We start from the raw sequence: 27,503 nt of genomic DNA on the forward strand, positions 1-27,503 counted from the left end.
TGGAGATGTGTGAAAAATAGCATGACGTGGGACCTTTATGATGTTTGTGTTTCAGCATCACTTATATTTGCTCCAGGTTTGCTTTCTCACATCATAAAAACCACTCCAGGCTTCGCTCTGAAACCCAAACTTTACAGAGAATCAGACTTCACATGTTTGGTCCAAACCAGACTTTAAAAGAGCTTTAACACCCCTGCAAACAGACCAGAACCATCAGAGGAAACCAAGCCCGGTGAGGACTAAAGACGTTTATATGTGAAAGAACCCTAAAAGTACACAAGCTCAACATTTTACCTTCTACATGTTTCTGGCTAGTTTTCTAAAACGTGTTTAATGCTGTTCTGATGCTTCGTATCATGTGTAGAACAATCAAAGAACTCACTGCTCTTGGTGAGATTTCATAAATGTTCCATAGGATCAAACCCAGCTGACACAGTTTGTCTGATTACGAGAGTCAAATCTCCTCCGTACATGATTCTACAAACAGGCATCATTAGTTCAACGTTTATCAGCTGCTGTCGGGAGGCCGTTAGAGGTATTTACCAGGTTTGAGTGATGAGAACAGGATGAAACCCAAACTGAAACTGTCCTTAGAGCTTATTCTCAGATATGTGAGAGTGATGTGGAGCAGCTTCTGTTTTATAAATGAAGGGTAGATAACACACACACACACACACACACACACACGGTTGTTCCTTAAACAGCTTTACGACAGGATCAGATACAGAAATAATCTACCAAACACACATTTCTTTACTTTTTCAACAAACCTTAGGATGAACTCTCAGATTAGCGTGAACATTATTCAACAGGAGATTTAAAGATTCCATGATTTTTATACACGTCGACTCTTTTATGGACACGAAGAAGAAGAGTCATGCACACATTTAGGAAAACACATGTCAAATGTATGTAAACTGAGTATAAAAACTGTCAAATAGTAAATAGTTAGATAAATACATAAATATATTCTAAACCATGGAATCATATGATGACTCAAAGTTTCTTCTGTTTGCAGAGATGATGTAATGTGTGAAATCATAAGCACATTATTTCCACCATGTGGTGCTGTTGTGTTACAATATGAATCAATGATCCAGTGTTCAGTATTCAGCTCAGATCATATTATCCTCAGCTCTAACACACTCCATCATTCTGTTCTGACAAAGAACTCAGAACCATCAGAACCATTAAAGAGCTAATTAGTCCTAATTATGTTAGAACCATCAGAACCATTAAAGAGTCCATTAGTCCTAATTATGATTATTATGTTGAGCTCAGAGAGGAACGTGGTTGGCTGACTTCATTAGTGTGAAACATCTGCACCAAAATCCTCTTTAAGATGACTTTTTGGTTCATTCCAAAGCTATGTGTGTGTGTGTGTGTGTGTGTGCGTGTGTGCGTGCGTGTGTATGTGTGTAAAGCACAAGTGAGAAAAAGACAATGTATTTATTATTTAAAACTCTGAATCATAGTCTTTGGAATGAATTTAGAAACTAAAGATTAAACATTGTTATTCAGGACGTAACCTAATAATTCATATGATTTATTTATTTTTTTGGTGCTCACATGATGTAACCTCTGCATAGATGAAATGTTTTTTCTAAACTGATGTAATTTATCTTCTAAAAATAATTAAGTCACGCCTGACTTTAGAGGCCCGTGTCATTTTTACAGGGATTTAATTGCTTAATGTAGCGTAACATCACATATTCTTCATTTTATTGGCCTTTAAGAGACAAACAATATCTTTACTCGTGTGTTATTGTCTCAAAGCTCTGCTCTCGTCTGTTTACAGGATGTGTGTGAGTCATTAATGAGTTTATACTCTAATGCAGCGTTTTTCAACCACTGTGCCGTGGCACACTTGTGTGCCGTGAGCGATCGTCAGGTGTGTTGTGGGAAATGTATCACTTTCACCCAATTGTTCTTGTGAGGGAGCGGCTGTAAGCACCTCGTCACATACTGCACTTCTCTCTCTCTCTCTCACTCCGGGTGAAAAGATGGTGCGCGCTCACGGACTGTGACCGTGACATTGCGCGCTCATGTTGAGTGCAGCAGTGTTTGTGGAACCTGCGCTGAAGACTGTGCCTTGTTTCCCCTGTGTTTCCCAGCTTTAGTTGTGTTTTAGTAGTGCTTTAGTAGTGCATTAGTAGTGCTTTAGTAGTGATTTAGTAGTGCATTAGTATTGCATTAGTAGTGCTTTAGCAGTGCTTTAGTAGTGCATTAGTAGTGCTTCAGTAGTGCTTCAGTAGTGCATTAGTAGTGCTTCAGTAGTGCATTAGTAGTGTGTTAGTAGTGCATTAGCAGTGCTTTAGTATTGCATTAGTAGTGCATTAGTAGTGCTTTAGTAGTGCATTAGTAGTGCTTCAGTAGTGCATTAGTAGTGTGTTAGTAGTGCTTTAGCAGTGCTTTAGTAGTGCATTAGTAGTGGTTTAGCAGTGCTTTAGTAGTGCATTAGTTGTGCTTTAGCAGTGCTTTAGTAGTGCATTAGTTGTGCTTTAGCAGTGCTTTAGTAGTGCATTAGTTGTGCTTTAGCAGTGCTTTAGTAGTGCATTAGTAGTGTGTTAGTAGTGCTTTAGCAGTGCTTTAGTAGTGCATTAGTAGTGCTTTAGCAGTGCTTTAGTAGTGCATTAGTTGTGCTTTAGTAGTGCATTAGTAGTGCTTTAGTAGTGCTTTAGCAGTGCTTTAGTAGTGCATTAGTAGTGTGTTAGTAGTGCTTTAGCAGTGCTTTAGTAGTGCATTAGTTGTGCTTTAGTAGTGCATTAGTAGTGCTTTAGTAGTGCTTTAGCAGTGCTTTAGTAGTGCATTAGTAGTGTTTCAGTAGTGCATTAGTAGTGTGTTAGTAGTGCTTTAGCAGTGCTTTAGTAGTGCATTAGTTGTGCTTTAGTAGTGCATTAGTAGTGTTTCAGTAGTGCATTAGTAGTGTGTTAGTAGTGCTTTAGCAGTGCTTTAGTAGTGCATTAGTAGTGCTTTAGCAGTGCATTAGTAGTGCTTTAGTAGTGCATTAGTTGTGCTTTAGTAGTGCATTAGTAGTGCTTTAGTAGTGCATTAGCAGTGCTTTAGTAGTGCATTATTAGTGCTTTAGCAGTGCTTTAGTAGTGCATTAGCAGTGCTTTAGTAGTGCATTTAACTGGCACACTCAATGTCTACTCACCTCGCCTGCTGCTCTCCTATGTACCGCCTCCATGTGGGGGTTAAACTGGACCAATTCCGGAAATCCCATAATATAGCATTTAGTGGAATACTACCCAGCGGAACCCCCTGAAGGCGGAAAAGCCCTTGGCTGGATGGAAGTGACTATTCTGGCAACTTTGCAATACTTACCATTCTTTTTTTACTAACCCCTTCCTGGCTATACTTACCTTCCTTTTTTTACTAACCTTCACCCCTAACCCTGCACTATACTGATACAAACTCACAAAACCATTTTCGATGAGTGGCACAAGGAAGAGAGGAACACGAATAACAAGTGTCGGCCCGTGCCTGCCTTTGATTCCCTGTTCAACTGGGGGGTCCTCGAATCCCCCCGGGGGGTCTCATCGAGAAAACACATTCCTTTACCTAACTGCCCCCACTTCCTGGCTATACTTACCTTCATTTTTTACTACCCTATCCCTAACCCCTAACCCTAACCCTAACCCTAACCCCTAACCCTAACCCCTAACCCCTATCAAGTCAGGGGTACATCCGCTTCCACTCCAGGGCTGCAGCTGGATATTATTGGTTTAGTGGCATGCATGTAAAACCATGTGATGTGGACTGAACTATTTTCCAGGTGTTAATGTAATGATGTGATTTATTTGTACTATTTAGATTTCATTTAAAACATATGAAGAGAGTTTTTTGTTTTTCATTTGATTCCTATTAAAAAACCCTTATATAAATGACTGCAGATTGTTATTTGCACTTTTTTATTAAAAAAATGAAATGTAAAAGCTTTTTTCTCAGTGTTTATTTGATTGCTATTCAAGACACTTTCATAAGAATGACTGTATATTGTCAATATAGGCTACAAAGTTTATATTTTTACATTTTCGGTTGGTGGTGTGCCTTGGGATTTTTTTTTTGATGAATAGATGTACCTTGCCTAAAAAAAAAGGTTGAAAAACACTCCTCTAATGTAATCGTGTTAAGCTTCCTGACAAACCCACTTAAGTCAAACTTTCCACCGCCGCATTGAGACGGTTCAGGAATTCTTTAAACGCACTCCTCCTCCGTCAGAGGTGATTTCATCTGATTTCACCCAACGATGGTTAGCATTCATGTCACGGTGCGCAAACAAACACACACAGCTCCAGGATACACAGTGTTTTATGGCAAAGCTTCGTGTGTTTGGTTTATCGTCTACATAATGACATACTGTATGTAATGTATCAAAATGACTGCTGATTATTTGCTGATGACACAAACATTGGGGGTTTTTTTTGGTGAGAATTTACAGCATCTTTTGTCTATCATCTCTTCAGAATTCAGTGAGGTTTGACAAAAACACGTTTTCATTAAATATGAGCAAAACAAAATCCATGTTATTTGTAAAACAGATACTAAAGTGCAAATCCAGATAGATGGTGTCAGCATAGAACGGGTGAATGAAAGGACATTTATCTGTGACAATTGATGACAACATTAGCTGGAAGTTTCACATAAAACACGTCCAAACCAAAGCATACAGAATCATTTCAGTCCTAAAGTTAAACACATTTACTCTACATTCTCTATTGTTCACTATTCTTAACTTAAATCACCGTTCAGAGGTTTTAAACATTTGGAAAAGCTCAACACAGCCACTAGTATTACTACAGATGAGAATGTATAATGTTAGTTTTGTTTAGTTTTTTCTGTTTTGAGTAATACTGATTAGTTATAAACAATTAGCGAAAATGTAGATTGTTTGTATGATGACGTATGTGTAATTAATTGTATTGTTAGTTGTATTTAAAAAAGACTAAATGAGTAGTGAATAATCTTATTTTCTTACTCCTTTTCACACGCGTAAATCAAGATATTAAATTAAATATTAAAGGGCCCATGTTACGCTAAATCAACTTTTCTGTGCTTTAAACATCATAAAAGTGTTATTAGGGCTTCATACATATACAATTCTCTCAATCATTAGTTAGAGGGTGATTTGCTCCTTTCTTACTGCAGGGTGAGCACAAACACCTCACTCCAATTTGATGACGCGTTCCCACTTTGATGACAAATTTGACACAGCACTGATCTGGAGAAGCCGCGCCTCCAGGAAGCTCTCTGCCGTGATTGACATGTAAACAGACACGCCCACGAAGGTAAGCATTTCAGCCTCCTTCGCGCAGTGCTATGTATGTTATTTTCTACAGTCTATGTATGTACCGGTGAACGCCCCGCCCCCACGCTCTGTCTTGTGTTCATAAAGCAGCATGAGCTCAGCTACGGAGTGGGCGGGAGGAGGGCGGGCCGTCCTCTGACCCTACGTCACCGTGTGGGGAGGAGAAAGTCAGTGTCCCGTCTATAGACACGCCCACTCATGAATATGCATAAGTAGGCCGCAAATCAGCCTGTTTGTGTAGAGTTGCTCAGAAAGTGACATTTCAGAGGCTAAAACTCTGGAAAACAAGTGAGTTTGGGAAAATAAACCTCAACTACTATGTTTTTGGTGTTCTTAGAACATATGGAGATGGGTGAAAAATAGCATGATGTGGGACCTTTATGATGTTTGTGGATCAAATCAATGGTTTATTTCTGCTGTTAGAATTTATCTTTGTTTTAATTTATTTTTTTAACTATTGTGCTGTCGTCATTTTACATATTTCAAATGAATAAATAAATAAATTAAGCTTCATGTATTATTTCAGATCAACTGAAACAGCAGCAATGTGAGATACAAGTTCCTGTTCCATTTGTAAAATACTGTTTATTAGTAATGACAAGATGAAGCTTCTTTAAGCGTTGACGCTACTTTGATCCTTTGATCTTTATTGCTCCATCAAATGGACAAGGAATAAAAAGTGATTTTATCTCCATGTTCTCAGGTTAGTGACTGTCATAGCTGTGATATTTAAATATCATTCAAATGTTGCTATGAAACATAAATACTAGTTATTAAAGAAGAAGAAGAACTTCAGTGCTTAAACAGTGTGTTTCTAACGTCCTGGGTCACGTGTACAGAACTTCAGAACCAGTGAAACTTTAGTCTCAGACTTATTAAATCTGAGAACATGAACGTGATCCAAACACTGAGGAAGAAGATGTTGATGTGTGAGCTTTAAAAAGCTTTGACCTCTTCATCTATCGTTCTCATTATGGTTCTGTGGCCCAAAAAAAATAACTGCAGCGTTTCCAATAAACCACAGGATGTCCTGGCTTCATACTGTAGCTGTTAGAGTTGTTAGAGTAATCCTGACTTAAATGTGTTGGGAAATAAATGAAGCAATGAATGATATTTAATATTGACGTCTCCATGAAGACCATTTATCATCAGATCAATAGCAGTCGTTTCTCTCCTGGATCACAAATGTTTAAATCCAGCCCCGAGGTGATGAGAATGCAGCAGAGTTTTTTTTAATTTATCTATTTATTTATATTGCAGCAGAGTTTAGATGTTTATTTATTTATGTATTTATTTATATAGAGTTAAGATGTTTTAAGAATCAACAATCTCTGTGCAGAGCTGCATGAAGACACCTTATGAGACTGTTCAGAGACCTGTTTCCTGACTCTACATCTACATTTCTGAGTCAGTTCTTTAATCTTCAATATTCATCATAAACACGGCTGATCCTCTAAACCCCCCCCCACTCCCCCTCAGACATTAACCACCCCCCGTAACTGCTCTTCAGTATAAACTGGTCCATTTGTGGAGCGGCTGTGCCATCTCTAAACTAGTTATCGTAGAAAATGGAGACAGATGTGATGGTAGTGGTGAGAAGAAACCTCTCTGTACCATGTGAACTTAAACTATGTTTCCTTCAGCAGTGAAAGGACCAAAGTGATGGATGGACCGTGGGAACAAACAATGGAAGCCACTGATAGAGAGGAGAAAAGGAAGGAAAGTGATGCATGACCCCCAATTTCTCAAAGCATTGTAATAAAAGGCTGTTGTGTGGAGTTCTCCATCTCTGTCACATTAAAAGTAAATAAGACTAATAGCATGACGCGAACGCTACACGGTGCTAGCACTATCTGTGCTACTGTAGAAAAGTGTGTGAGGATATCGGAGCTTCAACTGCTCTGAAATTATTGAAATCATGTTATCAGGTGACCTTGTGTCATGTGATGTTGTGGTTTTTTGTTCCAGAATCAAAGATCAGAAAGAAAGAAAGGCTCTAAAAACAGGAAAACACGTTTTAAATTAAAGAGGAATCCAAACGCTTGGTATGTTCCAGTTGATCTCTGAGCAGACTTTGGTTCCTGATTATTATTTTCAGCCTTTATAAATCCTTTTCCCTCCACACACTTGTTATTAATAACTTCCATTAAAGGTGCAGTCCGCAACTCTCAGATCCCTCTCTCCCCCTCCCTCCCCGCTGCTCTCTTGCCCTGCCTCCAAACTTTCCAAAGTCCTTCCCCCAGAGGAGCCAATAAACTAAAGTGAGCCCAACAGCAACATCACAGTAATATAACATGCACTGTTAAAAGCATATTACTGCAACATTTCTCTCTCTCAATGTGCACACACCTCAGCAGCAGCAGCAACAACACCGTGTCACTTACAGCAGCCCAAACGAAGTCTGCTGTGCACACACAAACAACACATTCACCACAGAGTTCTAGTGTAACAATTACATATCAAACATAATGTAAATCAAGCAGCAGTAATAACCTTTCAAGCAAAAAAGTCACTAATTCCATCTTCTACTCCTCCAGACCATACACTGTAAAAAAAGACGGCGCTCCAGCCTGGAAGAGGGGCGGGGCCTGTGAGCAACAGCTGTCAATACAATATTGGCTTTGATTGGTTCTTTTTGCTTGACCGCGGTGCATTCTGGCATTCTTCCAAAGGCAGCAGGAGCAGCAGGGGGCGGGGCTCAATGAGCCTGTTTTTTTTTCGCACAAACTACTAGTTTCATGTAAAGCTGTCCTTACATAGTGACTGCTTTAGCAAATATAACAAAAAGTAACTTTTGTAAAAGTTGCAGACTGCACCTTTAAATGTTGAACAACAGCATTCTCATATCCATACACATATATAGAAAAACCAATACAAAAAACACATCTAGTATCTGAATAATCATGAATAATTTTATACTTCAGATATTTTTTTTTTTTCAAAGGAAGTAAACAACATAAATCTTTCACTGAGATGTTCCATCATTTTACAGCAACAACAGAAATAAATCTAAACTTCACATTTGTTCACACTTTTGGAAATTTTAAAATTAAATACCTTGTAAATTATATTTATCTTGAATACTATTGGGAAAAATATATATATTTTTACTTTAAACATAATCTCTAATATCTCTCTATATGAGCAAAGAATGTGAATGTTTGTTTGTTTGTGGAGCACATATCTCTCTGACGTGGTATCTGATGAAGCTGAAACTTTTGTAACAACATCCGTACACTCATAGTGTGCACATCCGTTATTTTGAACTTATTTGGTGGTGTTGCAAAACATTTATTTTAATTTCATTTTTGAATGCGGATTAGCCCAGACGGTTTATCGGAAATGAAACCTATTCAGCTTTCGACCTCAGTGTGAGGGGGCACTAGCGCACCATCTATATCTATTAATTACAGGACCGTCTGAGTGTGTGACACGGTGTCTGGTCGACCTCAAAGTTTTTTTTGCCAGTGTGCGCGTAGCACGAGTTTGTGCATCCATTATTTTGGACTTATTTGGTATTGCAAAACGTTGATTTTCATTTTATTTTGAAATCACCGCTGAATTAGCGCGGGTTACACCGGTTGGAGGGTTAGACCGGAGAGGGGGGAGGGGCGTCTGAGCAGCCGCATTCACACTGATATACTAGCAAAGCTCTCAAATCTGACGGATTGGGCGTGAGACACACACATTTCCACCATAGACTAAAAATATTGGATGTGACGTTCTCCATAGTTCCCAGTCAACGTTCTTGAAGCCAAAATACAGCGATTAGGGGCGCAGCCATCTTACAAGTTTGACGTTATTTGGAGCCAGAGTGGGAGGAGCCCTGGTAACCCATTTAGCGTACTGCCCAATCAGTGGCTGTCAATCATCATAACATATGACATCAAATCCTGTATTTCAATCTCAAATAACTTATTTAAAACAAAGTTCACAGAAAAATTAGCACAACACATTGTAGGGTGATAATAACTAATGATCACAGCAGAGTTTAGGATTGGGAAAAAATTATGTGATGAATATTTTAACTTTACAGCTGGACCCAAATCCCATCAACATTGAGGAGGCGGGGTTTATGACCTATACTGCAGCCAGTCAGCAGTGGGAGCTCTAACAATAAAAGTTTTTGGAGGAGTTTGTCCCGTCCATTCTTTTTACAGTCTATGATTTCAACCTGATGTGAGTCACTGAGTGCATGTGTGTTTAGAGTGAGCACACAGAGGAGAGATGGACAGGTAGCGAGTACCATAGACTCGCTGTGAGAGTGCTGCCTGTTCTTTCTACGCGGTACCACAACCACAAAGAGGAAAAGTTTTAACAGCACTTTAACACACACACACACACACACACACACACACACACACACACACACACACACACACACACACACACACATGCGCGCACGCACACACGCACACACACACACACACACGCACAGCACACGCGCACACACGCAGGCACGCACACACACACACACACACACACCCACCCACCCACGCACGCACGCACGCACGCACGCACGCACACACGCACACACACACACACACACACACACACACACACACACACACAGTACATTTTAAGGAAACAAACAATAATAGCGAAGGGCAAATACAGCCTTCGTATGGAGTCCTTTTTACCCCAGCTGAATATTTAAATAAATTATTATTATTAATATTTACTAATTTAAATAAGGGTTTGTGCATCTCAGCTCCGTCTTAGCTCCAAAAACTCCGGTGACCTGAAGCAGATGCCGAAACCGGCCGCGTTCCTTTGTCTAGGAACCCCAGCTGACGGCCATGCCCTCAGGGCTGCAAACAGAAAATGCAGTGGAATGCACACAGCTAAAGGTCACAGGTATTATCACCCAGCTAGTTGAAACATCATGTAACGTTAGAATGGAGTACTCCCCGAGCTAACGTTATCACGCTAACAACATGCATTTGATGCAGTAGATTAATGAAAACTCTCTAATTGCTTTGAGTGTCAATTTAACATGCTATTTCTTTGTATCGACAAGTCATTAACACTCAAACTCAGAATTTGGTGTAACATACAAAGGAGAACATGAATGAACAGTAATCTAAAGTGACATTGTCCCAGTGTCGTGCTAGTTACTGAAAAAAACTAGTTACCGTTACTAGTTACTTCATTCACAAAGTAACTCAGTTACTGTTTTGATTACTTACACCAAAAAGTAATGCGTTACTGGAAAAAGTAACTTTTGAGTAATTAAAGAATTGTATTATTTTTTGGGTCATTAGTGTCCATACAGCTTCATAACAGTGCTGGATCAGAAAATATTCCACTGTTGAGCAACTCTGCGGTGGAGGAATAGTGGTTAAGGAAGCTGGCTTGTAGTCAGAGGGTCAGTGGTTTGAATCCCTCCTACCCCTACTGCTAAAGTATTAACATTGCTTTGGATGAAATGTTATTGTATTCTACAGTTTCTAATCATTTACATTCACAGAACTAAACTCTGCTTAGTATTAGTCTTTACAAACACCAATCTGACTGAAACACTAAGTATTCTTTCAATGCCAGTTTATTTACCTGAGACCAGCAGAATCTTAAAATGTTACAAGGAATTGTGAAAGAAATAACACAAACCAACTTGAATATTATTCAAAATCAAAGATAAAAAATCAAAGTGGCTTCAGCATCATAAAAACGGTTTTGTTTAGCTCTTAGAATGTTCCCTTAGAGTTTAAGTACAAAAACTAGCAATAATGTTCAACATAAACATAAAAAACCTTCTAAAAAAATAAATGAAAGCAATCTGAATAAACATTCAGAATCTGCTTTACAAAAACTGCTATAAAACAACCATAAATGATGTGCATGTAACAAAAACGCTGCTCCAAAAATTTAAACTTCAATTTTTCAACCTTAGCACAGTAATGTAAAGTAAGCTATGCGTATTCCAAGTGCACATTCTGCTGTTGAAAATGCTTATAAAAATAAATGTGAAAAAAACTAATTCACAGCATTTTTCTCAGCTACACAATGCTAAACGTATCAGGCTAATGAGCTGCTGAAAGCAGTGACTCAGCAGTAGCGACAGACTGCTTACTTACAACAACATATCGTGCAATAGCTTTGCTGATCTGTCCCTGGATAACAGTCACAGTCTGTTCAAATCCAGCCATTGTTGTTTTGGTTTTAGAGGCATCCATCAACGTCCACCAAGCTTAGCTTCACTGATGCATGTATCTTTTGGAGGCAGATTGGTAAAATAATTTACGTATTTCCACTCTAAGTAGCTCGTCCTGCTCTTGCATTGACTCGCCATGATTGGCGCACGTGATGTATACAGAGACACGCCAACAATGCTGCTTCTTCTTCTTCTTCTTCTTCTTCATCTTATTCAGTTTTAACGGAAGTTGGCATGGCGTCCCACAAAAATATATAGCACCACTGTAAACAGGAAGTATACTACAGCTAGCAAAGTAACAGACAAACCCACCATATTGTAACGTAACTGCATTATTTCTTAAAAATATATTGCATTAGAGTACTAGTTACTGTAAAGAGTAACGTTGGGGCGGTAACGCGTTACAAGTAATGCGTTTCCGCCCAACACTGCATTGTCCTACATAATTGAACGAAAACTTTGTCTCAACTGATTTACCTTTGATATGACTTGTTGTCGATCGCTCCATCGTTTATATCTTGATGTCCTTTTTGCAGACAGTACAATATCGGCCTGCCGTGCATCTGGGCCTCGTCGCAGCCAATCTTTATATTTAACATTTGCATGCCAGTTGGCATTAAACCGGCAACCTGGCATGGTTGGGTCAGCAGCAATATGTCCATGTAAAAAGCAATGCTGTTGGGCATAATCCCGGAATAAGCAATCGCAAAGTGAGGCGCATGCACCAGAAAAAAAAAAGGTGGGGAGCAACCGGGAGCAACACTCATAGGAGACGGCAGGGAAAAAAAAAAACTTTACGGCATATTTTATTATTATTATTTTTTTGTTAAATTATGACACTGGCCATCATAGAGTAAATCCAGCATTTTCCAGCACAGTGTTCAAATTTCAAGCACATTTCAAACCTTGAAAACGCTTTACAGTAGTCCCTCATTTATCGCGGGGTTACATTCTGAAAATAACCCGCAATAGGCGAAATCCGCAAAGTAGTCAGTTATATTTTTTACAATTATTATACATGTTTTAAGGCTATGAAACCCCTCACCACATACTTTATACACTTTTCTCAGACAGGAATGAACATTTCTCTCTTGTTTAAACACTCTCAAAGTTCAAACATTTGTAGATTTTAAAACATAAACCTGTTTTCAAACATTTCAAACAGTCTTTGTTGACGATGACATCAGGCCGTCCACACAGACATCGGTCTGTTCACCCATTCAACCATGGAGTAGAAGCTGTGTGTGACCACATGGAGCTGTATGACACGGCCTTTATAACTGGGACAGGACTAGCGAGGAGGTGGTAGTAGCAGGTAAAAGTTCTCTCTGTAGCACTGGGCTAGGATAGAATTAATTAATTAATGAGCCATTAATGAGTGATTAATTAATCACACCGGCTTTTTTCACTGGTGGTTTATGTTTGTGAGAGGAGGAAAAGGAGCGCAGCTCCTCGGTTCAGCAGGCAGTGAAACTCACCGAGTTGGATGTGTCGCCGGTGGGTAACGCAGCATTAGCCAATCAGGACGCAGAACACAATGCATGTTCATACGCTGTAAAAAAAATGCATCCAAAATTGCACGGTAAAAAAAAATCTGCGAAACACTGACGCTGCGAAAGTTGAACCGCGTTATAGCAAGGGACTACTGTATTGGAAATCAAGCCTTTTCCAGATGTTCAAGGCTCTGTACAAACCCTAAAACACACAATAAACCCACACTTATTGAACTGGAACCTGATTTTATAATAATGGTTTTCATTTGTTATGTAGATTTGTGATTTAATCATGTATACTAATTGTTTTTAAACTAAACTCAAGTCTGAAATAAAGAAGATGATGATGATGATGATGATATGACACAACGTATAGTATAGATATAATGTCTTTAATATTCCTCTCCTGCACTTAAATTGATTATAAAGCCATTAGCAGTTAGCTAACTGTTCCACTGATGGCAGGGATGGGATGCAGAGACTTTTCACTAATGAGACACACGTTTGTTTTCCTTCTCCATCGATTAGCTTCAGCTTAGTCAGATCTGTAATGTATGCTAACAGACGTATGAGATGAGATGAGGCTAGCAGAAAGGAATGTGCTAGCCTTGCAGATTTATTATATCCATGCAGTGGTTGGGCAGAGGGAAGAGGAAAGAGGATCTAATAAAAGTGTGATGAGTTTCTCTCTCCAAACAGAACATTAACATTAACATTTACCTTCTCATGCCAGAATAATTACAGTCCCTGTCTGTGAAACACAGCCTTCATATACTGTATATATTCATTAGATCTACAATTAGGAAGAGGAAAAACTATTAATGTTTCAATGTTTTTCATTAGTAATATTTATACTTGGAATAAGGGCAGAATAAACTTTATTTAGTTCCTCTACTAGTCATGTGTGTAACATATATCATTGTAGAACACACTGGCCATTATTAATTAACTGTTCCAACGTTGAGATCTGAGCGTCGGACGAATTCACGCAAGTTCCAGCATTAATCAATCCTGACGTGATCGTACGCTACGATCAGATCTCACGTCTGGTCTGACTTCCTGTACGCAACTCTGAGTGGATTAGTTCTGCAGCACAGCCTGATGTGACTGAGTCTGAAAATAAAGTCATAAAAAAGCCTCATCTGTCATTTAAACATAACCAGACACTCGCCAGCCAAAATATAAAGAAAGCAAGAGAACGTCTCAAGTTTTGCTTCACAAATAAGGAATGAAAACAAATGTACCAATCTAACTGTTTTTATTATTATCATTTCTGTAACAAAAGTTCCTAAAGCTGTATAATGGAACTGCCAAAATAAATGCAAAATGCAGCTTGAAATGTTCAGACCTCACCGTAACTTGAAGAAGAAGTGAGTAAAGTTGTTCAAATAATTTAGTGTTATAATTTACAATGTTCTACATCATACTGTATGTCTATACATGTGCTTTAATATGGGAGATACACTTTAATATGGTGAGAGAGACTTGCTGGCAATTGTAAATCACTGAGTTAAACAACAGGTAGGAGAGAATAAAAGGATCCATATGAATTAAAAGCATTTAAAAGTCCAACAACGTAGATTTATGGCATTAAAAGTATCCAACAACGTTATTCCTCAGTCCACATTTTCTGATTGTCTATGTGCTTCAGTGGCTGTTGGATGCCGATTTTGTCGCGGGGTAGGCACGCGAGTAGATTATCACAACACCGATCAATCCACTGCTTTATATCTAGACACTGAGCACAGGGTTTGCTCATTCTCTGTTCCAGCCGGCTTGTTTTCTCAGTGCATCACTACAAACAACAGACTAGTGAGTCTATGGAGAACCCGCGGTGTCCTCCATGTTGTAAACAAAGCACTCACCTGCTACGGGAAGCAGGAGGGTCACAAGTCATCGGCTGCTGGTCCTTTAAAACTTTTTTACTTGGTTTTATTTTGTGAACCTTTGAATTTTATTTTGCCATTTTTATTTGTTCCTAATCAATATGTTTATTAGCACTTGACATTTTTGTATATTGTGTAAGTTATATTAAAATTTAAAACAAGCCGTTCCACTGATTAACACCTCTAACAAAAATAAATTGACTTTTTTTTATTTGTTCTAGCTTTTACTTCTTAGAAAATGCCGGTTTCTCTGAGGTTATATTGACTTTTCCTGTGTTCAAAAAGGTCCTGGATGTGAGGAGAAAATTATTATGAGCCTTGTACACCATTACTGATGTCTTAAGGTCGACAAGATCATACATTTTCAATAGATTTAACTCTACAAAAATAGGGTTTGTTGTTGCATAGAAATCTGCTTTAGTGATAATTCTTATTGGCTTTTTTGGAAGTAGGAAAATAAGATGAGTATTGGATTTGTAGTTGTTTCTAAGACATAATTTAGTTAAGGAAGAATGTAGTAATAGAATAGATTTTTTTTTTAGTCAAGTGCAGTTTTCAAATACAGCAATGGTTTTTTGGTAATTTAGTTTTTAATACACTTATACAGTATGTGATTTCCATTCAAGTTTTCCATCAATGATAACTCCTAAAAATGTATTTAAAGTTGTATGATCACTGATTTTTCTATTTCCAAAAATAATGTTCTAAGCTAGTGTTCAAAGGTTAAAAAACAATGTTATTCTTTGAAATACAAGCATTATCATCCATCTTCATTCTGATGTTGCATTGACATGTTACAAATTTCTGTTCTTCTGTAGGGGTTTCCTCCACATTTTATTAAGACACATTTGATCTATTAATATTAATGACAGTGTGGAGTAACCTTTAGCCACAGCATTATATCACATATGACCGACAGATAATTTACTCAGAGACAGAACGTCCCAGCAGTGGAGACAGAGGAGGAAAGTTCCATATATTCCATATTTATGGCTGCTTCATTAGGATGTATTAAAGACATAGGATTATTAAATAAACCTTTAACAGTTTACACAAAATGAACAAAAAAAGAACCAACGTTAGGACAGGAGCCTCGTCTTCATCCCATCAACTATTAAAATAAGCTAATAAATCGTTTTATTTTAATATATGCTGACTTAAATATCACATTCTTAAATTAATATGTTTTTCTAAATCAGATAAACCCAGTTTTACCTGCAGTGATGCAGCTGCTAACCCTTTGATAAATGAGGCCACGTCCAAACTGATAATTAGACTAAAAGCCGCCCTAGTGATTCAGATCAGTATTGACACGTCCATTTGTCATGTTTGTGCAGGGAAATGCTTCCCTACGACAATATTTCAATATTCCCATCATCCCCCTGGATTAGAGTGGAACATTATTGGAAAGAACTCATTGATATTTAGTTCTGACATGAGAGGATATACAGTATAGATATATTAGAGTATGAGTCTCTGTTCACTGTATTTATGTGTTTAACTGGACTTTATGTAACAATAATCACTGGTAAGGTATGTTGTTTAACCTGAGTGCATAAAGATTTTAAACTTGTCTTTCAAAAACAGCTTGTAATACACATTTCTTTTGATTCCAGGCAATATTACATTAAATATACAACTGAATTACTCTTAGAAGCTTTGGCATATTTCTCCGTCTTTGTTTCCTCTCTATGAGGAGTGGTTTGATGATTGGAGATATATGATAGGAGACGCTTCGACTCCTTCCTGGACTCTGCTGGTCTTAAGCAGAGAGCTATAGATGGCGACCGTGGCTCAGGTGGTAGTGGGTCGTCTTCTGATCAAGAGGTTGGGGGTTCGATCCCAGTACCTGACTATGTGTCGAAGTGTCCTTGGGCAAGACACTGAACCCTAAGTTGCTACCAGTGGTCGACTAGCGCCTTGCATGGCAGTCCTGTCCCACTGGTGTGTGAATGTGAGAGTGATTGGGTGAATGAGCTGATATGTAAAGCGCTTTGAGACTGCTTCAGTGTGGTGATAAAACGCTATATAAAATCAAGTCCATTTACCATTTAGTCCATTTACGTAGACGTAGAGCGCCACGTCGTAAACTTTCGTGCGCTTCCCAAAACTCCAGACTATGTGGTCAGTAGGAGCTGTGATTGGTCTGCTCCATACCACAACCCCGGTCACTGCCCTTTCCAGTCACACCGCTATGGTTCAACAGATTTTTATTATTTACAATATTTAGTTTTATTATTTTCTTTCATGACTGCAGTCAATCACATACAGAAGGTGTGTGTTTACTGGTAATATCACTACCATGCCTCGTCAATGTAGCTTTACTGTGACTGGAGGATAAACAAGGATTTTTTAATGCTCCTCTGAAAACACACACCGACACAACCCCTAGTGGCGTGGTGGTGAATTTGTATTTCACACTTAACTGTTGTTGTGCATCGAGACGTAGTAGTATGTTTCATTCTTTATAAACACTGTGCGGCATGACATGGTGTTTGGCTCATATCGCCCTCTAGTGGCTCGGCTCTGGTGAGGTAAAGCACTATATAGACCCATTTACTGTTAGTAAACACAGACGGCTGCGCGCGCGGAGGTCTGTCAAGCTATGCTAGTGCATTATCAGTTAAAGATCGAGAAGCTTACTTTAAAAAGCTCACTTTAACGGATGGCAAGCAGCTCCCAGATCCCTGTACAGTTACTGAATGGGAGCATGACGTTAGTAAATGGCCCGATATTCAGTGGCCTGATATTTAATTGTATTTGGTTGAAAAGCTGCGCGCATACAAATCTGTTGATGCGTATGACTGTAATTTGCGGACATGTACAGGAGGTGAGATACCACAACATTGATGAAGATTTTGGTGTCCTAAAGTGTGAAATCCTACCCAGCCAAAGGCAAGGGAAGAAGACTAAGATGTCTGAGGGGTGGGTAATTATCAACAAAGCGGAGAACTACATACACACTGCAAACTGGACCTGTATGGCTGCCTGAAGCCAAAGCCGCCTTTGGTGGCTCTGAAACAGCCAAGAGTCCCTTGGTGTGCGGTAGAACTTTAGTCCCTGTTGAGTGTTTCGGTTTGAACAACCATAAACACAACAACCTGACATTTTGATGCGACTGCTCAGCGTTAGATTTACGTTATGCTTCCCCGTGTGATGTAGACAATGCTGGGTAAACAGTCTGAGGCAGTACTTCCGTTTCCACAATGCGCACGCATCTTATTGATGACGTAGGCTGTGATTGGGTCTATTTGATCTGGTCATGGAGAATTTATGTGAGAATTTAAAGGTTGGTAAGATTAGCAGACAGCTAACATCATTGAAACTAAAACTCCTGTAACCAAAGTCAAGTTTGAAGGTTTGCTTTTTGTCTCTTCTCTTCCTATTTGTTTTTGTACAAAAGTGTTGCATCATGATTGTTCAATGCACACATTTTCAGTGTTAGCAAAGCTTTTTCAAACACTACTGTGATTCCTATGGGTTTAAGTCACGACACATAGTTAGGTTTCTGGTTTTAAGAGTTTTTATTGTTGGTATTTAGATGTAAAGTTGGTTCTTTGTGTAGCAGTGTCTGCCAGATACAGACTGTCAGCACCTCCCTCTCCAGCCGCTTCCTCGAAGAAACAAAACACCTGAGATCAATCAATTCAGTCTGTGTTAAATGTCCCACTAATGTATTATATACTTTCAACTTAATGGGGCGGATTCACTAAGATCTGAAATAAAGGGAGATAAACCAGTTGCTTCCCTTGATCCTTTGGTGATGCAGTTTCCTCACCTGCTGTGAGGAATTCACTAAGAAGTACAGAAGTGGTGCAGACCGCCCTATTTAAATGAGCGTTTTGTACGTGTTATGTTGAACATGGAGTGTGAAAGAGAGCTGAGTGCGTGGAAGCAAGAAAAAATTATTTGAAGCAGCAGAATTGGAGGTGTTAGTAGAGCAAGCTAATAAAAAAATGGATGAATTACAGCAAAGACATAGATAGATAGATAAATAGATAGATAGATAATTTATTCATTCTGCAGTGGGGAATTGTGCGTGGGTGATGTAAGTGACGGAGTGGGTGCATGTGTGTGAGTGTGAAGTGAGCCGCGGAGGAGAGCTGTGTGTGCGTGCCTATGGGTACAGTCCGACATGGCGACCGAGACAGGTAGCGAGCTTATGTTTATAGTGCAGCCAGATAATGAAGTGCAGCTCTACAAAAATAAAATGGCCTGTTCTTGCTACGTGGTACCATCTTTAACAAGCATGCAGGAGTGATCCCTGGAGGAGAAGCAGCCTCCGGCCATGGAGAGTGCAGATCTCTGCTGTGTCTCCCCAGCCACGGTGGGGAGACGAAACAGGAAAGGTTAACACGTTCTTAAAATTGTGAATTCATTCATCTCAAATATAGCAACTCAAGATCTGAAAATGCCATCGCTCGGTCGTCTATCCTCTCCCCTGCTACGTCTTCTCACAAATATCTCTGCTGTCATCACTGCGCAAAAAGCTTTGACAGTTACCACCTGGTTGTGGGTCGTGCTTTGATGAATTGCATTGCGTCCCCTGCATTAATTTATTTACATTTCCCCCTCCAATTTTTTGCTCCCGTTGTGAGCTCCGCCTACTATACTTATTAATTAGAGGAAAACACACTAAATGGATTGAGGGTGCAATGCGACGTGCAGCGGCCGTGTACTCCTGATTGCTTGTGGTTTGTACGACTTATTAGCGCGTGGAGTGACGGTTGCAGACATTTTAACAACCCTAAACCTTAAGTGAATCCGCCCCAATGAGTACATACTGAAGTATACTTCCAAGTTTCCCAAGATGCATTTGGAGCCTACAGCATAAAAAACCTGATGCACACTAAGGCTAAATATCTCTGTTGATTCTCCACTTTTGAAAGTTCTGAATACATTTGAAGTGAGAAAGTAGAATATCAACATGTGCTCATTTGATCTATGAAAACTCATGTAGACACATTTCATTCACACATTTTCAGAGACCCTCCATTGGTCTACTGACTAAACTTCCTGTTAACTTCAAAATAAGAGCCTTTTTTATAAAAAAAAAAAAAAAAAAAAAAAAAAAAAAAAAAAACTGAAGGAAGGGAAAAGGGAATGTTTGATTTTGAACTTGAATTTTACATTCAGCTCCTAATGCTTCATGGGACGGTTGAGTATGACTAGTGTGCACATATAGTATAAATCCTGGTATTTCTCACCGACTCAATTTATTCATACTATGTAATGTAGACATCTTAATAACAACCTCTTCATCTACCCGTTTTTCCATGCCAGAGCTCTGGAATAAAATCCACAAAAGATATTTTGGTCTATTGACTTTATTTCATCAGACATATAGTTTATGCTCGAAGATTTCCATCACAGACATCCAACCTGGCATCGAACCTGTCTAATGCATCCAACCTGTTTGAGGCCTAGTCACAAGGACATCCAACCTGTTTTATTGTCAGATTTAATCATCTCATCGGGACTAAAAGCCTAACACACACACTCAGGTGGTTCTAAATATTCAGGAACACTGTGAGCATCGCTCAGATTAACCCTGAGATCTGACACGTCTCTATCACTCTGTGTCATCTGCTTATTGTTCCCTCTGTGGTTCTACAACCACAAACTAGTGGCAATAATCAATCTGACACACCATCTGTCCACGCTCCATACCCATTATACACATCTGTATTCACCAGCACTCAGCCTTTGTCTTTCTGTGTCCTTAACTTTTTACTGCAGATGCTCTGCTATTAATTATACATCCATCTATGCATCTATATATGCAGTTATCTATACAGTTTTACGCCCATAAATCTACAGTATATCTATATGTAAGATTTTGAGGCCGAGGTGCCCTAGTGAAAAATAAAGAAAACTGATGAAGCCAGCTGATGTCATCGTACTGGTCATTTATTTTTCACATCACACAGTGTGTCCCCTTCACAAGCAACAGGAAAAATTCACACAGACTCGCATGTACAGCGCCAAATAGATAATGGACTAACCCATTAGAGCCAGCATGGCTAGTAGATTCTTAAAGTTACCAGCCAACCAGATTTTCCACCAGCCACATTTTTGTCCAGGGAAAATAAACTACATTATGAGTGCCACAGAAAAGATTTAAGCGTTCATGTTTCTTTAAATAGTTTTTATTTTAGTTAATTGCAAAAATACATTAAAATGGTAGAAATATAAACATTTAATTTAAAAACAATGTTGTAACAATGCCGAAAAGGTGCAATATGGAACTTTGGGTGTGTCAGTGAACCTTTTATAAATTATATTATCAATGGATCCCTGGAACACTGTTTGAAGTTAGAAAGAACAGAAGTAATCAATACTAAGAAATACATGTACTGTAGAGAAAACATGTTTTACTAACATGCTCTTCAAATGTAAACCAATCCACTCTCCACAAACTGTATAGTGCACATTTTAAAGGTGAACAAATTGTAGAATAACAGCTGCTCATGACCCAACATCCATTTAGTAATAAAACTCCTCAATTTCTTCTTCTTTTCAGATCCTCTTTCATCTTCATTTTCCCCTGTGTCGGCAGCAGCCTTCTTTTTTTGCAGATCAGGTTTTTCACAAATTTTACAACTCAATTTCAATTTTTTTTTTTTTTTTTTTTGCGCCGTTCTGTTTGTCTTCTCTGATAACCACATTCACGCTAACGTAAGCACGTAGCCAATTGTTGAATTGACACGTCACGACATATTGGTCATGCGAAATACAGGATTAGTACAACAAGCAGTGTTGCCAGATACACATTACGTTTTGAAATCTAAACACCATCCTTATGCTCAAAACATTCCTCTTTGGTAAAGCTTTTAGTTAGGAACCAGCTCATAGCTCATCGTTAAGATGCAATAGGCATAGACTGCCGGGGGGGGGGGTCTGGCATGCTCGGTTGGAGAGAGGTTGGAGAGGGCGTTAAGAGAGAGGTCATTTAGGTTAGAGAGGGACCGGAGAGGGTCCCATTCCTCTCTCTAACACTCCCTCTATGTCTGCTTCTTCCCTTGTGTGTTTGCTCCTGTACTCCTTCTGGCTTTTGTCTTGCAGGTCCGTGGGATCCTTAGTGTGGAGTTACAGAGTCTCAACAACTCTGTCTCCACCCTTTCCTCTGCACACACCCAACACAGCATAACGTGGATGGCTGTTCATCATAGGAATGGGATCCACACAAGGTTCCTGCTGCTTAACAGAAGGTTTTCCTTGCCGCCATGATGAATTCATGTTGGGTGTGGGATACATATGTATGTGTATATACGTATATATGCATATGTGTGTATCCATAAAATGAAGAGTCCGTCCTTAAGACTGCTCTACTGTAAAGTGTCTTGAGATACCATTGGTTATGATTTGGCGCTATACAAATAAAAGATTGATTGATTGATTGATTGATCCTTAACACAAACAAAAACTCACAAATTTCTTGGCGGAGAACAGCCCAATATGGCAACAATGACTTTTTGCAGCCTGTTGATTCAAACAAACGCAGCAGGGGTGTTTCATTCTTCACCAGCCAAAATGGCTAGTAACGTGTGTGTTAACGGGTGTTACTTTAAAGCCCTGCATGGAGGGTGGGTGAGTGAGTTCCACATTTAACCCATTTCAACATCCACAATACAAATTCACCATTTAACAATAACAGATCTATGTTTATTTATCATTAGTTTTTTCCAAATATTGAACCCTTTTACTTTAAGCTTTCTACCACTTACTGTAAGCTCCCCTCTCTCTGTGCCACACATGGCTCTGTCTGATTGGCTGATTTGTTTTCACCTGGTTTTCACTTCCATGCAGAGCCAATGGCCTTAAAGAAAGAGAAGTCAAGGATAAATATAAAACCCATTAATAAATTTATTTCAAACAATGAGGTCAAATATGAAAATACCAAATTATACGTATAATTGTAGGAGAGGTGGCGTACATAAACCTGTACAGTGAGGGAGGGGTCACTACAGCTCCCTCACACTAACTATATATTAGGGTTTTCTATGAAAACCACACATTATTCCAATATGCTTTATTTATTTGGCTCCCTATGTTACAGTGTGGAGACATTTACAAGTGTCTTGTGCAACCTCTAAATATGAATTCTTCTGCATAAAATTTGGACCTAAAGAAATTGGACAGATATGCAACCAAATAAAGGGTTCTAACCTAGAGAATAAAAAAGTTCTATCAATCCGTTTTACTCTGCATGTGTTTGTTAAAGTTCTTTGTTAAAGCACTATTGGATGTTTTTTCTGAGGTATTTGGGGGTCAATGTTATTTATTAACCATTTGCTACATTTCTTTTTCTGAGCAAATTCCAACCCTAACCCTAACCCTAACCCGATGATGGTAGACTTTGTCAATGACGTTTCGTTAAAATTATTATTGATTATTAATATTGAGTTATTGATGCTGGAAGGCCGAATCTGTGAATATCTGCCAACTTTACCGAACAGTGTTACGGTCCAAAGAGCATCCAGATAAACTGGTGACTGGGAGGACTTTTGCAAAATAAAAAAAGCACTTTCTAGCACCTCTGTCTACAACTTTTGCCCATTTATTTGGAATCGTTTGACACAGAAGAGGTGTGAGTACATGATTTTGAGCTGGAGCTGAGAACAACGATTGAAAAAATTGCACAGTGTCTGCCTGCCTTTAACTCGTCTGTCTCGAACGATTTTTTATTAATACAGTATATAAATTAACTCTTTCATATATATATATACATAGGGTTATTTTCCTTCTAACACTGTAAAGGAAACTCTGGCTATTGATGCTATTGATGCTGTTACATGTACAAACCTGAAATCCTCATCTTATTAGCTAATGATCTTTTTCTGTCAATCCCTTTGATGATCATCAGACCCACTCGACTTTAATAAACACTGTTTGGTTAACGAAGGACAGGGAATTCATCGTTCTGAAGGCAATTAAGAAGATAATATCATAAACACATGAGCTGAGTAAACACATCAGTGATGTGTAGTTTGTGGAGTTCAGGTTTTAGATAAAGATCCTCAGACTGTAGATGTAGAACATGTACACTATGAACCACTGGCTTTAAATGATGTCAGAATGATAAAGAAGCTCCTCCCCCTCAGTATGAATCTGTGTACGCATCCAAGCATGCTATGGTTCATGTCACTCATCAGTGTTTCTATGTTGATGTATAAATACTGAGAAACCTCCATACCTGCAACATGTTGGTTTGGGTTGCTTAGCAACGGGCTGTGTCAAAGGGCTAGTTTCTTCTTCTTCTTCTCCGCATCAACATCTGTTGCATGAACGCCCAGCGGTCCATTTATCAGAGAAAATACGTTTTTAGAAATCCAATTAATGAGCATCTTTTATAACAAACCGCAGACATTTGTTCAATGGCGTTAAAAACCCATTGGTTCGTACTTAAAGCATGTGATGTTAAAGTCTTTTCTGGTTTTTTTTCTATCTATTGTGCTCCACTATCCACTATTTATTTTCTATTCATTGGGCTCCACAGGACTAACCATGAAGGACCAAATCCCAAACAATGAAACACTACGAGAACACTATGTATCAGACACGAGGCCTGGGTCCCTGGAGACAACCTTGGCATTCAGCCTCTATGTTGGACACCATTATTCCTGTGCCCTTGATTGCTTAGGGGAAAAAAAATACATTTTACGCGTCATTGAGTTTCTGCAATCAGTATTAGTAATAGGTTTTAATCTGGGAACGTAATGACTTTGCAAATGGGTGTCACAGAGTAATGGTTTACCTCCCTGACCACAGAGAGGAAACATAAAGGATGGGGCGCTATATCCTCCCCTACAGATCTCTGCTTTTCTATAACGCTGCTAATAGTAAAACATGTGAAAACATGTGAGATCTGCTCTGAGGGAATGTGAACGTGTTCAGGAACAATAGTACTCTGAGATGACTATTAAAACCAACACAGTTCACACTTTGACCAAACATTCATGAATCAGATAAAAAGTAACTTTTCCATGTGAACGGGGTTTGAATCCATGGCTGTAGGGCTGTACGTTTCCATGAATCTGACGATATGATTGAAATTTGCACATGACGATACGATATATCCCAATACTAAACAATATGATTCATAGCGCAATATTCATAATTACACATTTCATCTCTACAAATACAAAATGGTATGAAATACCATTTTTCTGTAATTCAATATCTGTAATTCAAGCACCAATATCAAAAACAAGTGGTATGTTTAGAAAAGTTATACTTTTGCTTCTCCATCAGATTCTGATTCTGTTAAGTTCTTTAATTGCTCAATAAATAAACTAACCACATACATCTATCAAAGTATGTTTTTATGAAAATAAAGCTAAAAGTCATAGTTTAACGTAGTGTAACAAGGTCTGATGGTGCGTTCATTGACACCTAGCGACCAGGAGTTTACGTGCTATGATGATGTTCGCGACATTAAATGGTTTCACGTTAAAAAACATAATAAATAAACAGATTCGAAAATTTTCAAGATCGATGTGAAATAAAACGATTTATCATAGATTTTTTTTTTTTCCACCTTAGTGATTTTGTTGAAACTAATTTCTCTTTATTAAAAAATGACCAACACGAATACACTTTAGGGAGTTTCTATCAGACTTTGTTCTTCCTGAATGTAGCAAACATTCTTAGTGAGATATTTTGTCACTTCAGTCCAATTGTTCCTGAACAGGTAGACGTGAGACTTCAGGAGACCAATAGGACGAGGCAGATAAATGTTAAGATAGAGCAAAGAGGATAGAGGATAACTGAGCTCATCCATCATATTAACCTGGTGCTCTCTACGAAACCTCCTCATCAAACACTTGTAGCCTGTTTTAGCCACGTTAGCAGCCTCTGTTAGCCACGTTAGCATTCCCTCTGCAGCAGTCAATGAGTCACGTCTGCTCATCGTCTGTCTGCTGCTCAGCTTCCTCTCATCCCTCACCGGCCTGACGTGCACGCTCCTCTGGGCCTTCTTCACGTGCACTTCTCTTCCTGAAGTGTCGACTGTCACCGGGAAGATAAATGTAGTTACTACAGTAAAAACAGCAGGACGTTTACTGTGTGTGAAAGTAAAGGAAGGAGGAGGAGGTGATACAGAGAATAGATGTAGGTTTACAACTGGACACGTTAAAGCTAATATTCAGAGTTTATGAATAGTTCTTTTGAAATTCATAAACATTTCTAACTAGTGTTTTACTATGGTCTACTGCTGGTGGTCATTCATATACATTAATGTACATAAGTCCCTCCTTTGTCCCATAGACCCCTATACAAATGGAAAATATGTGCGCCCAGCCAATAGGCTTCGACTTCTACTTTCTGAGACTGTCAATCAAAGTGAATGTGGAACTGTGCACGGAAACAAGGCCGCGCGTCACAACAGCAAACAGGTAAATATGATTTTGACTCTTACCTGACCCATAGACCTTTGCCAATGCGACCCGATGCAACCTTGTTATGTTCCGCGATGAGCATGCAGAAAAGTAGAGGCGTGGCTTCTGGTAGATTGGCAGAGGCAGGGGCAGGAACTGGAGCTGTTGAGGGCGGGACATCAAGACGTGCTCTCAGAAACTCTGGATATCAGCTTTAAGGATTGGTTTCATAGGAATCATTACAAGATCAGCTGCTCAGATATTGCATTTTAAATCATGTAAAGCTCATTGAAATGAGCAAAATCGAAATAGTTCAATAAAAACAATTAAGTCAGTAATTTATTTATAAAGTGCTTTTTGCAGATAAAATCACATCATAATAGAATAATAAAACATGGGTGCATTTACATCATAGGAGCAGCATCATAAAAGGATAATAAAACATTAAAATCCAGTTAACTAAAAGTTTTTCTGAAAAGCAAAGTCTTCAACAGTTTCTTAAAAGTGTCCACACAGTTGAGCTCCCAGAGAGACTGGTGCAGGTTATTCCAGAGTCTGGGGGCCACAGCCTGGAACACCAGGTCTCCTCAGGTTTTAAATTTAGTTTTTGGTATCTTTAGGAGACCCTGGTCTGAGGACCAAAGACTGCACCCGAAGTGTAGGGGCACAACAAATCCATGATATATTGATGGGCCTGGTTGTGTAACGCTCAGAAAGTAAGAACTAAGGTTTTATAGTCTATGCTAAGCGTGGCTGGAAGCCAGTGCAGAGTAGAAATAATGGTGGTAATGTGGGATGTTCTAGGGGTACCAGTCAAAAGTCTGGCAGCAGCCTTCTGTACAATCTGGAGTCTATTTAGGGTCGACTTATTAAAACAAGTGAAAACAGAATTACAATAGTCAATGCGTGATGATATAAACGCGTGTATGACCAGTTCCAGATCTGAAAACAAATGCCTCACTTTAGAGATATTTCTCAGGTGGTAAAAACAGTTTTTAGTCAGACTACAGTGACCATCCAAAGACATTGACTGATCAAACACAACCCCAAGGTTTCTGAGGCTGGTTTTCACAGATGAGCCCAGATCATCAAGGTAGTTTTTAATCAGAGGGATCTTTTCATCAGGAGCCATGATCAGAGTTTCTGTTTTGTTTGAATTTATCTGGAGGTAATTTGATGACAACCAGTTTTGAACTCAATCTGAACACAATCTAAGAACTCAGACAAAAAGTGAAACTCTGAGTCATTAAAGGAGCAGGTAATAAAAAGACTGAAATATCT

At 38.9% G+C, this 27,503-nt stretch overlaps 1 protein-coding gene across 2 annotated transcripts in view; it reads right to left on the reverse strand.

The window, feature by feature from the left end:
• The window catches only part of kcnh2b (potassium voltage-gated channel, subfamily H (eag-related), member 2b), a 333,294-nt gene that overhangs the window by 218,470 nt on the left and 87,321 nt on the right, over positions 1–27,503 (reverse strand). The gene's annotated exons all lie outside the window — the stretch shown is intronic.

Source organism: Gouania willdenowi, chromosome 20 (assembly GCF_900634775.1).
Source record: "Gouania willdenowi chromosome 20, fGouWil2.1, whole genome shotgun sequence".
NCBI lineage: Eukaryota > Metazoa > Chordata > Actinopteri > Blenniiformes > Gobiesocidae > Gouania > Gouania willdenowi.